This window comes from Triticum dicoccoides, chromosome 6B (assembly GCF_002162155.2).
Source record: "Triticum dicoccoides isolate Atlit2015 ecotype Zavitan chromosome 6B, WEW_v2.0, whole genome shotgun sequence".
In the NCBI taxonomy this organism is placed as follows: Eukaryota; Viridiplantae; Streptophyta; class Magnoliopsida; order Poales; family Poaceae; genus Triticum; species Triticum dicoccoides.
In genome coordinates, this window is record NC_041391.1 from 685539720 (window position 1) to 685548308 (window position 8589).

The 8589-nt window shown below is 42.2% G+C and overlaps 1 pseudogene; it reads right to left on the bottom strand.

Moving 5' to 3' along the window:
- Nucleotides 1–862: 862 nt before the first annotated feature.
- LOC119320058 lies at nucleotides 863–8143 on the bottom strand (annotated as a pseudogene).
- Nucleotides 8144–8589: the final 446 nt, after the last annotated feature.

Here is an 8589-nt window from a genome sequence, read left to right on the forward strand (position 1 = left end):
CGTGAACTAGGATGCATTTGGTTCATGGGTTGTCCTTGGGGCAGGTATAGCCACTAAAATCGGACGATCAGATTTGCCATACGAAAACAAATAAATTACCATGCTTTGTGTACATGATTTGCCATGTTCTACAGTGAAAATTTTCATGTAGCATTAAAAATCAACATAAAACTTGCCATGATGCAATGATTAATTGCCATGCGTTCGATCTGGACCGACCTACCTAAGGGCATCAAATTTTTAGCCCTAAAAATCTGACATCAGATTTATCTTGAAGTCCCAGTTTTTGGGTGGTTACCACGTGTTAGGTTAGGAATGGAAAGAGATAGGGAAAGCCAATATTCTTAGAATATTCCCCAAAATAGTGGTTGTGCCCGTACGCCAGTGTGTCGGATGAGAGTAGCCACTCTCGGTTCTGCATGATAGCCTCACACAGTGTGTTCTTCTGGCTTGTTACCTACCCATCTCATTTTCCTCTCACCGACATGTGGCAATAGTAGTGGGAGATCAAGATGCGGGCGGCCGTGACCAGAACTAAGCCAATGACACGCGACAACCTAGGTAGGTCCTTCCCTCCCCCTCTCTCTCTCTGCATCCACCCTCTCGGTGGCGGAAGATCAAGATGTAGGGCAACAATGACTGGCTCCAGGGTGCCTGGCGGCATAGGCAAGATGGGGCGGCAACCTAAGCAGTAGAGTAGCGTCGGCCTAAGGACAACCATGGGCGCCGACCCAAGTGCATAGGGGTGGTCTCGCATTTGAGTTTTATTTGTGATGCAAGTTCATGTTGCCTCAGTTTTCAGTTTACAATCCACCTTAGGAAGAATAGTAATAACGGAGGCATGCACACCTTGTTGGAGCAATTAATAGTAACCATGTCTATATGGATTCATTACTATATCTTGGTCAAATCAAAATATACATACTTATTAATCTCAGACCACACATGCATTACGAAGCGTCTATGAGCATGAAATTGGCCTGAAAAGCCGGATCTTCCGCAGCTCATCCAGTTATCTATGCCGCCTTCGCGAAGCCAACCTTCATTTTACCATAGTCAAAGACAGTGTGATAGGCTCCCATGAATATATCACCCAAGATCCTGCCATAAAAAGTTCTGATTGTCAGAGTTGAGAGGCGCAAGTTCCACGAGTCCCAATATTTGGAATGTTTATAACAAAACAAAAGACTAGATATAATCAAATAAGTCTCATAAATTCCTAAAAGTTTGAAATTGGCAAATATCTTTTATTAGTTCCACACTAAGTATTATTAAACCAAACATGATCAATGCCTAAATCAATACTCAAAATCAAGCAACATGATAGTTTAATCGAAAGGGATGAGGCTTTAAAAGCCTATATTGCATTGTATTACTGAGATCCTTTTGGACATCATGTTGATAATCAGGTTTCCCTATATGAGCTACATCATGTTTAGGTGGATGAGAATGTCATTTTATCGGAATAATTCTTGGTACATGCATAACAGTTAGTTGTGGCCATGGGTGTTGCTACAGAAGGTGCAACGCTGGGATGATGGAGCTTTTCACTAAGAACCTCGAGTGTATTACCAACAAGTTTATGTCTCGATTTGGATGGAGTGTCAATGTTAGGCTTCCTAGTATTGAGAGTAATCTTGGATGGCATATTACACTCTTCTTATGTTGGCTAGTATTGTTGTCTTCTTTCCCACTTTCGGGTGAGATCATTGTTTGGCGACTTTCTAATAAATGATGTAGTAATGAAAGGTTCCATTATCCAACAAAACTAACACAATTGTATGATGAAACTTAAGTTCTACAGTTGAAAAGGATTAACATCGATCTCATATATATAGGAAAAAGCTATGAAAACATAAGACATGCATAATTTTACCAGATAGGACCACGGGGAGGAGGAATGTCCATAGCTACGAATCCACTGATGCACTTAGTAGCATCTCCCTCGCCAATCTTCAGGATGTACTAAACAATGTAAATAGTGTGGAGCCATTTTAGTTTACTATAATAGAAGGAGAGTGCAAGAAATATATAAATATGAATGCATGAGATCGATTTTCTTCAAGCACTTATAATTATTTCCAGAAGCAAGGGAATCTAATATGCATACTTTGCCATCATTTAGTTCCACTATGATCTCTATAGCTTGTTTCCTTCCAGTTGTACCGCCTCCGGTTGCACTAAATAAACAAAGTTTTAACTATGTGTACAGTACTAAACCTTGTGTGGTACCATTTCTTTGACCAAATATACATTTATAGAAGGGGGGGGGGGCACGAAGCATACAATACTACAAATATCTAAGGAAATTTCTAGAGTACATAGGTGGCCTAAGAAAATTAAGGATAAAACCAATATTATGGACCTAGGAGTAAAGTTTCAAAAAGGTAGTGGGAAAACAGAACATCTGAAATCTTTAATATAATGACACTCAATAAATTGGTGGACTTGGTACCTATTTTGAATCAAATTCAACCCAAAAATATGAAGGTAGTAATCATGGAGAAAATCAATACTTGCTCTGGTGTGAGTGCAAACTTTTTGCCGCCGATGGAGAAGGCGACGTCAGGCATGGATGCAAGTCTTTTGCAGTCCACTGATGATTCTCCCATAGGGCTAGGGATATAGCCACATAGCTACAAGGTAAGCTAATTTAGCAAAGTTTGTACAACTCAAATGTGTTATGGTGTGAATCTCATTTGTATAAGAGATAGTAAACATACCGTATTAATGTACTTCAATATAAGATCCCATGTTTGATCCTGTGCAAGTTGGTTCTTTGCCCACATAACAGCCATCTCACAAACATGGCACATGGCATCATTTGATCTCTCGGTTTCATCATCTACCACAGTCCGAATACCAAAGCTGCCATTACGTTGCAGGAGGAAACAATGTAAACCATCGACACATAAGTAAACCAATGTGAGGTAAAAATGGCATAAAACTAACTTCATGCACACCAACATTTCTACCAACAAGATATTATATTTATTCTGTGCTAGATAACAAAATATTTTTGGTGGAATTTTGGATGGAATTTGATAGGTTGCAAAATTTGGAAATTGTGGTGAAGGAGTTGGGTATAATTTCAAAGCTCATTCAGAAAAATATTTTTTAACATAAAAAGTCCTCGTAGTCATCGAATTGTTTGACATTGTTGTTTGTAGTCTTAATGTAAAATCACGCGTCCTTGGCTATAGAAGATATATTTGAAGAAAATTTAAGCGTCTGATATTAAATTTGCCCCTTTTTGGAAATTGCATAGCCTGGTACTACCAATGGTATCATTCATAATGAAGTGACCACTAATTTAAAAATAATTTTACGTGTAAACATTGAATCTCTATACCAATATAGAAGGCGGAACTTGTCTTTAATGAATCAATACAAACCATCTAAGAAGATTGGTCGAATGGATGAGAAAATAACTTGAAATCTTGCACTCTATAATTACTCACTCATGAATTGCTCTCTTACTTCCACAAGTACACTTTTAATATTATAAAATAATTTTCTGTTACATCTCCTTGATGTATCAATTCCATCATTTTTAGGTTGAGTTTAAGATTTGCCTTGTTGTGCACGGTGCTCTTAGATCACTTCTCCCGACTACATATGCCAGTATATATGTCATGTGATGTATACCCCGCCTCTTGGTTACATATGCCTCAAAGTTGCACTAATTACCGTAGAATTAAGCTGATGAGCCATACAATGAAGCTATGGGAGAGAGTCATTGAGCACCGCTTAAGAAGTATGACAAAGGTGACCAAAAATCAGTTTGGTTTCATGCCTAGGAGATCAACCATGGAACCGATTTTCTTGGTATGATAACTCATGGAGAGATACATGGAGCAAAAGAAGGACCTACATATGGTGTTCATTGACTTGGAGAAGGCCTACGATAAGATACCGCAGAATGTCATGTGGTGGGCCTTGGAGAAACACAAAGTCCCAGCAAAGTACATTACCCTCATCAAGGACATTCACGATAATGTTGTGATAAGTGTTCGAACAAGTGATGGCGACACTGATGACTTCCGATTAAAATAGGACTGCACCAAGGGTCAGCTTTGAGCCCTTATCTTTTCGCTCTAGTGATGGATGATGCCACAAGGGATATACAAGGAGATATCCCATGGTGTATGCTCTTTGCGGACGATGTGGTGCTAGTCGATGATAGTCGGACGAGGGTTAATAGGAAGTTAGAGCTATAGAGACAAACCTTGAAATCCAATGGTCTTCGAGTACATGAGGTGTGGTTTCAGTACTAATAGGCACAAGGAGAAGGAGGTTTGCCTTGATGGGCAGGTGGTGCCTCAGAAGGACATCTTTAGATATTTGGGGTCTATGCCGCAAAAGGATGGAGATATCGATGAAGATGTCAATCATCGAACCAAAGCCGGATGGATGAAGTGGCACCAAGCTTCTGGAATTCTCTGTGATAAGAGAGTGCCACAAAAGCTAAAAGACAAGTTCTATAGAATGGCAGTTCGACCCGCAATGTTGTATGGCGCTGAGTGTTGGCCAACTAAAAGGCAATATGTTCAACAGTTAGGTGTGCCAGAGATGCACATGTTGAGATGGATGTGTGGCCACACAAAGAAGGAACGAGTCTAGAATGATGATATACATGACAGAGTTGGGGTAGCGCCGATTGAAGAGAAGCTTGTCCAACATTGTCTGAGATGGTTTGGACATATTCAGCGCAGGCCTCTAGACGCTTCAGTGCATAGCGGATAGCTTAAGCGTGCCGATAATGTTAAGAGAGGTCGGGGTAGACCAAATTTGACATGGGAGGAGTCCGTAAAGAGGGATATGAAGGACTGGAGTATCACCAGAGAATTAGCCATGGACAAGGGTGCGTGGAAGCTTGCTATCCATGTGTCAGAACCTTGAGTTGGTTGCGAGATCTTATGGGTTTCACCTCTAGCCTACCCCAACTTGTTTTTTTGAACGTGTAAACAGTAGGAGAGGTTAAAGGCTTTGTTGTTGTTCACGAGTTCACAACTCTTACCTTACACCTGGAGTTCCACCGTGAGTGCATAGACCAACAGAAGGACATATTTATGTTGGGTCGATCTGCATCATAGACCCACACAAAATAATTTTATAAGCCTAAGATATGACTAATCAAATAAGAAAGAAACCTTTGGAAATATGCAAACCTCATTTAGCAATAGATCTAAGATCCGTTGCCCGTACTGAGAAGCAACTTCCTTGCACTCTTGGCTGAAAATCCCAGGTGCACCAATCTTTTCATTTATCTGAGTAATTATTGCCTGCATATTCGTTGTTGATTTGGTTGTCTAAGACACAAAAATATTAAACTAAAAATAGAATATGCACCCTCCCTAGTAGAAACTATGAGGCATTGATAATTATATTGCATCTGTTATGATTCAAGTGGTCTATCGGGCTCTGTTTCACTAACATTCACATTATGTAATGTACCTATTGGTGCATATTTACTTTGTAGAAGTTATTATTTTCCAAATTTATTTGGGAGTTTATATGCATTATGCTTCAGTTTGCTTTAGTGCCTACCCTTCAAGTGTAGTCATCAAAAGTTTAATAAAAAAAGCTATAAATTAAATCTATCATAGGATGCATCTTCACTTGTAGCAATACACATTCTCTACGGCAAAAAGTAAAACTTATGCCAAAATTTTGGGGCAAGGATCGTCAAAATTGGTATACTAGAAATGCTGATTATTCAATTTTATATAGCAATCAATGATCAGATGATGTAGAGCCTTTTTCCTTGCTTATGTATGTAAATAAAGATAAACAGAGCTCCAAGACATACAGTGGGACCAACAAGCAACGAAGTTCCCGAATCTGCTATAGCTGCACAGCGAGATGTACATAATCCTAATACATAGAGAGTATAAGTAAAATGGTTGTAAACACTTTTTATTTGTATAAAAGTATAGTAATCACAATAATAGGAATTGTTATTTTTTTGGCAAGTTGGTACCTGTGGACTTTCCTCCAATCAAGACATCACCCATATCAAACTGCAACAAGTGACACGCAAAAAAAAAAGCAACAAGTGAGTCAAAACTTCTCGGCAACAATTAGTTTCCACTTCTTGAATGTTAAAACTACTCAACTAACTCAAAGAGACCCACCTGCCAGTATCCCTTCTTAGTAACAGGAACGTATTTATGTTCTTCCTTGTGATGCTTAGGATCGATTCCTCCAAACACAATTTCTCCCCCTGCCCTTCACCAGCATGCCGGTTGAACCAGAACGAGAAAACAGGGCTACCAACCAGATGTTGGTTAACCATGTTGTACCTATAAATATTCTTGTGATGTCAGTGATAATGGATATGGTTATATGCCTCATATTCAAGGGTGCCAATTCCATGATACTTTTGTTAGGTTGATCTCTCTCCCATTCGAACCCAACAGGTCGAACGGGCCCCTGACTCGCGCCCTGATAGGGGACGCCCAACCAAACCATGGTTGGTGGGCCCCTGTGACCCGCGCTATATAAACAGAGGTGAGGGCCGGGGCACGACTTACGAGGTTAATCGCTGCCACAATCCCCACCTACAATCCCTACCGATTTAGGGTAAGCGCGGTGCTTATGGGAAGCACACCGCCGCCGCCATCTCAGTCCACGTCGCCGCCGTCACCACACCACCATGGCCGGCGCTGGATCGAGTTCGTCTGCACCAACAGAAGGTAGGTGTACCGGAAAGATCTAACCGACCCGATCCAAAGCACTCTATCAACTTTACATTTTTGCAATATGGCATCAAACAAATTAGGAGAACCCTCGGTGCAATATCCAGATCTTAATAACACACCATGCATACGACAAGCATATAAGTAATGAAATATTGATTAATATCCAATGTTGATACCATATATTACCAAACAAAGCTATAACTGGGATATTCATACAAATAGCTTTGCTCACCAGACAGGTTCAGCACCGCCCCTAGCGATTTCTTTAAATCCAAGACCGAGAATGCCATCGAACTTCCTAAACATGAAAGTAATACTTGGTTCCCTGGTAGCTTCGATGAAATCCTAGCAGAGTACCATAATACAATTAGTATACTCTGAAATGGGATGGTTAGAGAACATAAAGAAGTGTGCACTTCTCGGCATAAACCTGATTTTTTACAACTACACCACCAACTTGCACATTGTCCTGGCTAAGATAGCCAGAAATTGCACCGGTTCCGTAACGAAGTGCGACCCTTTTTCCTGCCAAGAGGGGAATGAAAATTAGATTCATGAAAATAGAGTTAGGGTCTGGTGCCTCCAGTTTTTTTTTTGGATTTGGCTCCAGCTTTAATAATACTATGAATGATATCTGCCTAATGCCCCAACTGAAGGAAATACATGCATGGATAACGTGTTAGGATAGCATCATGTTATCCTTGTCTCTTAGTGATAGCAAGAATATGCTTGATTTATACATTATATATATAGTACTTGAACTGCAAAATCGTCTTACATTTAGGAAGAGAGGATGTAATTATTTCTCACTGTATAAAAGAGGAAGGCGCAAGACACAAACCGTTCTTCTTGTACGTGGCGGACTTGCTGGCCTTGTAGCTCGCGTGCAGATAGCATCCAATCTGCAGCAGGGATTCACAAAAAAACGCACTCTCCAAATCAGTATCGCAAGTATATAACCAAAATGTTTAAGACCCAACCCAAATCGGAGCAAGCTAAACACCACGCACCGAGAGGAAGCACTTGGAGGAGGGCACCCAGAAGTCGGCGCTGCCCGTGTCGAAGATGACGGTGAAGTTCTGCAGCGGCGTCCCGACGCCGACCTCGCCGTAGTACTGGGCGTTGAGGTGGTTCTTCAGCGCCACGGCGTGGCCCTCTGCACCTCCTGTTGTGGGCGCGGCGTCGGCGTTGTAGACGAGGCCGTGCCGCCACGCGAGGAGGCGCTGTGCGTCCTCTCCGGCGACGACGGGGCCGTCCTCGTCCACGGGCCGCTTCGTCAGCGCCACCCGAACCAGGCCCTCCGCGGGGCTGGCCAGGCGGGCGTGGAGGAGCACGCAGGACAGGAGCATGAGGTGGCCGGCGGCTGCCATGGTTGTTGCCAAGCAGGATCGACCCAGAGAGAAGTCACCACAGTCGACAGTGGTGTCCGGCCGGGGAAGGTCGGAGCTTGAGATGAATGATGGATCGCCCAGGGGCTCGATTTATGGAGTCGGTCGGTGGCTAGCAAGGAGCTACACGTGGTCATCCTCGCCGCTGGATCAGGACGCCAGGTGCTTTTGGCTACCAGAATATGTCGCATGGTGAGTACCACGGATGTGTTCACGCAAGAAAAAGGCTTTGTATTGTTTGTACCATTCGCCTGAAGAAACCAAAGGTAGGTATAGGTTGTTTGTCCGGGGAATGTTGCTGCTGTACGCACGCCATGGATCACACAGCCCGAGAAGAAACATGAGATGATGATGATAACAACGACAACAACAACTAGTCGATCACGCCTTCAGCTTTGTTTTTGTGGATGGGACCAAGTGTGCTTCACTTGATCACGTCTCGATCGTACGTGGCCGCCCATTTGCCACTTGACTCCGAGCCGGTTGTGTGATGCTCC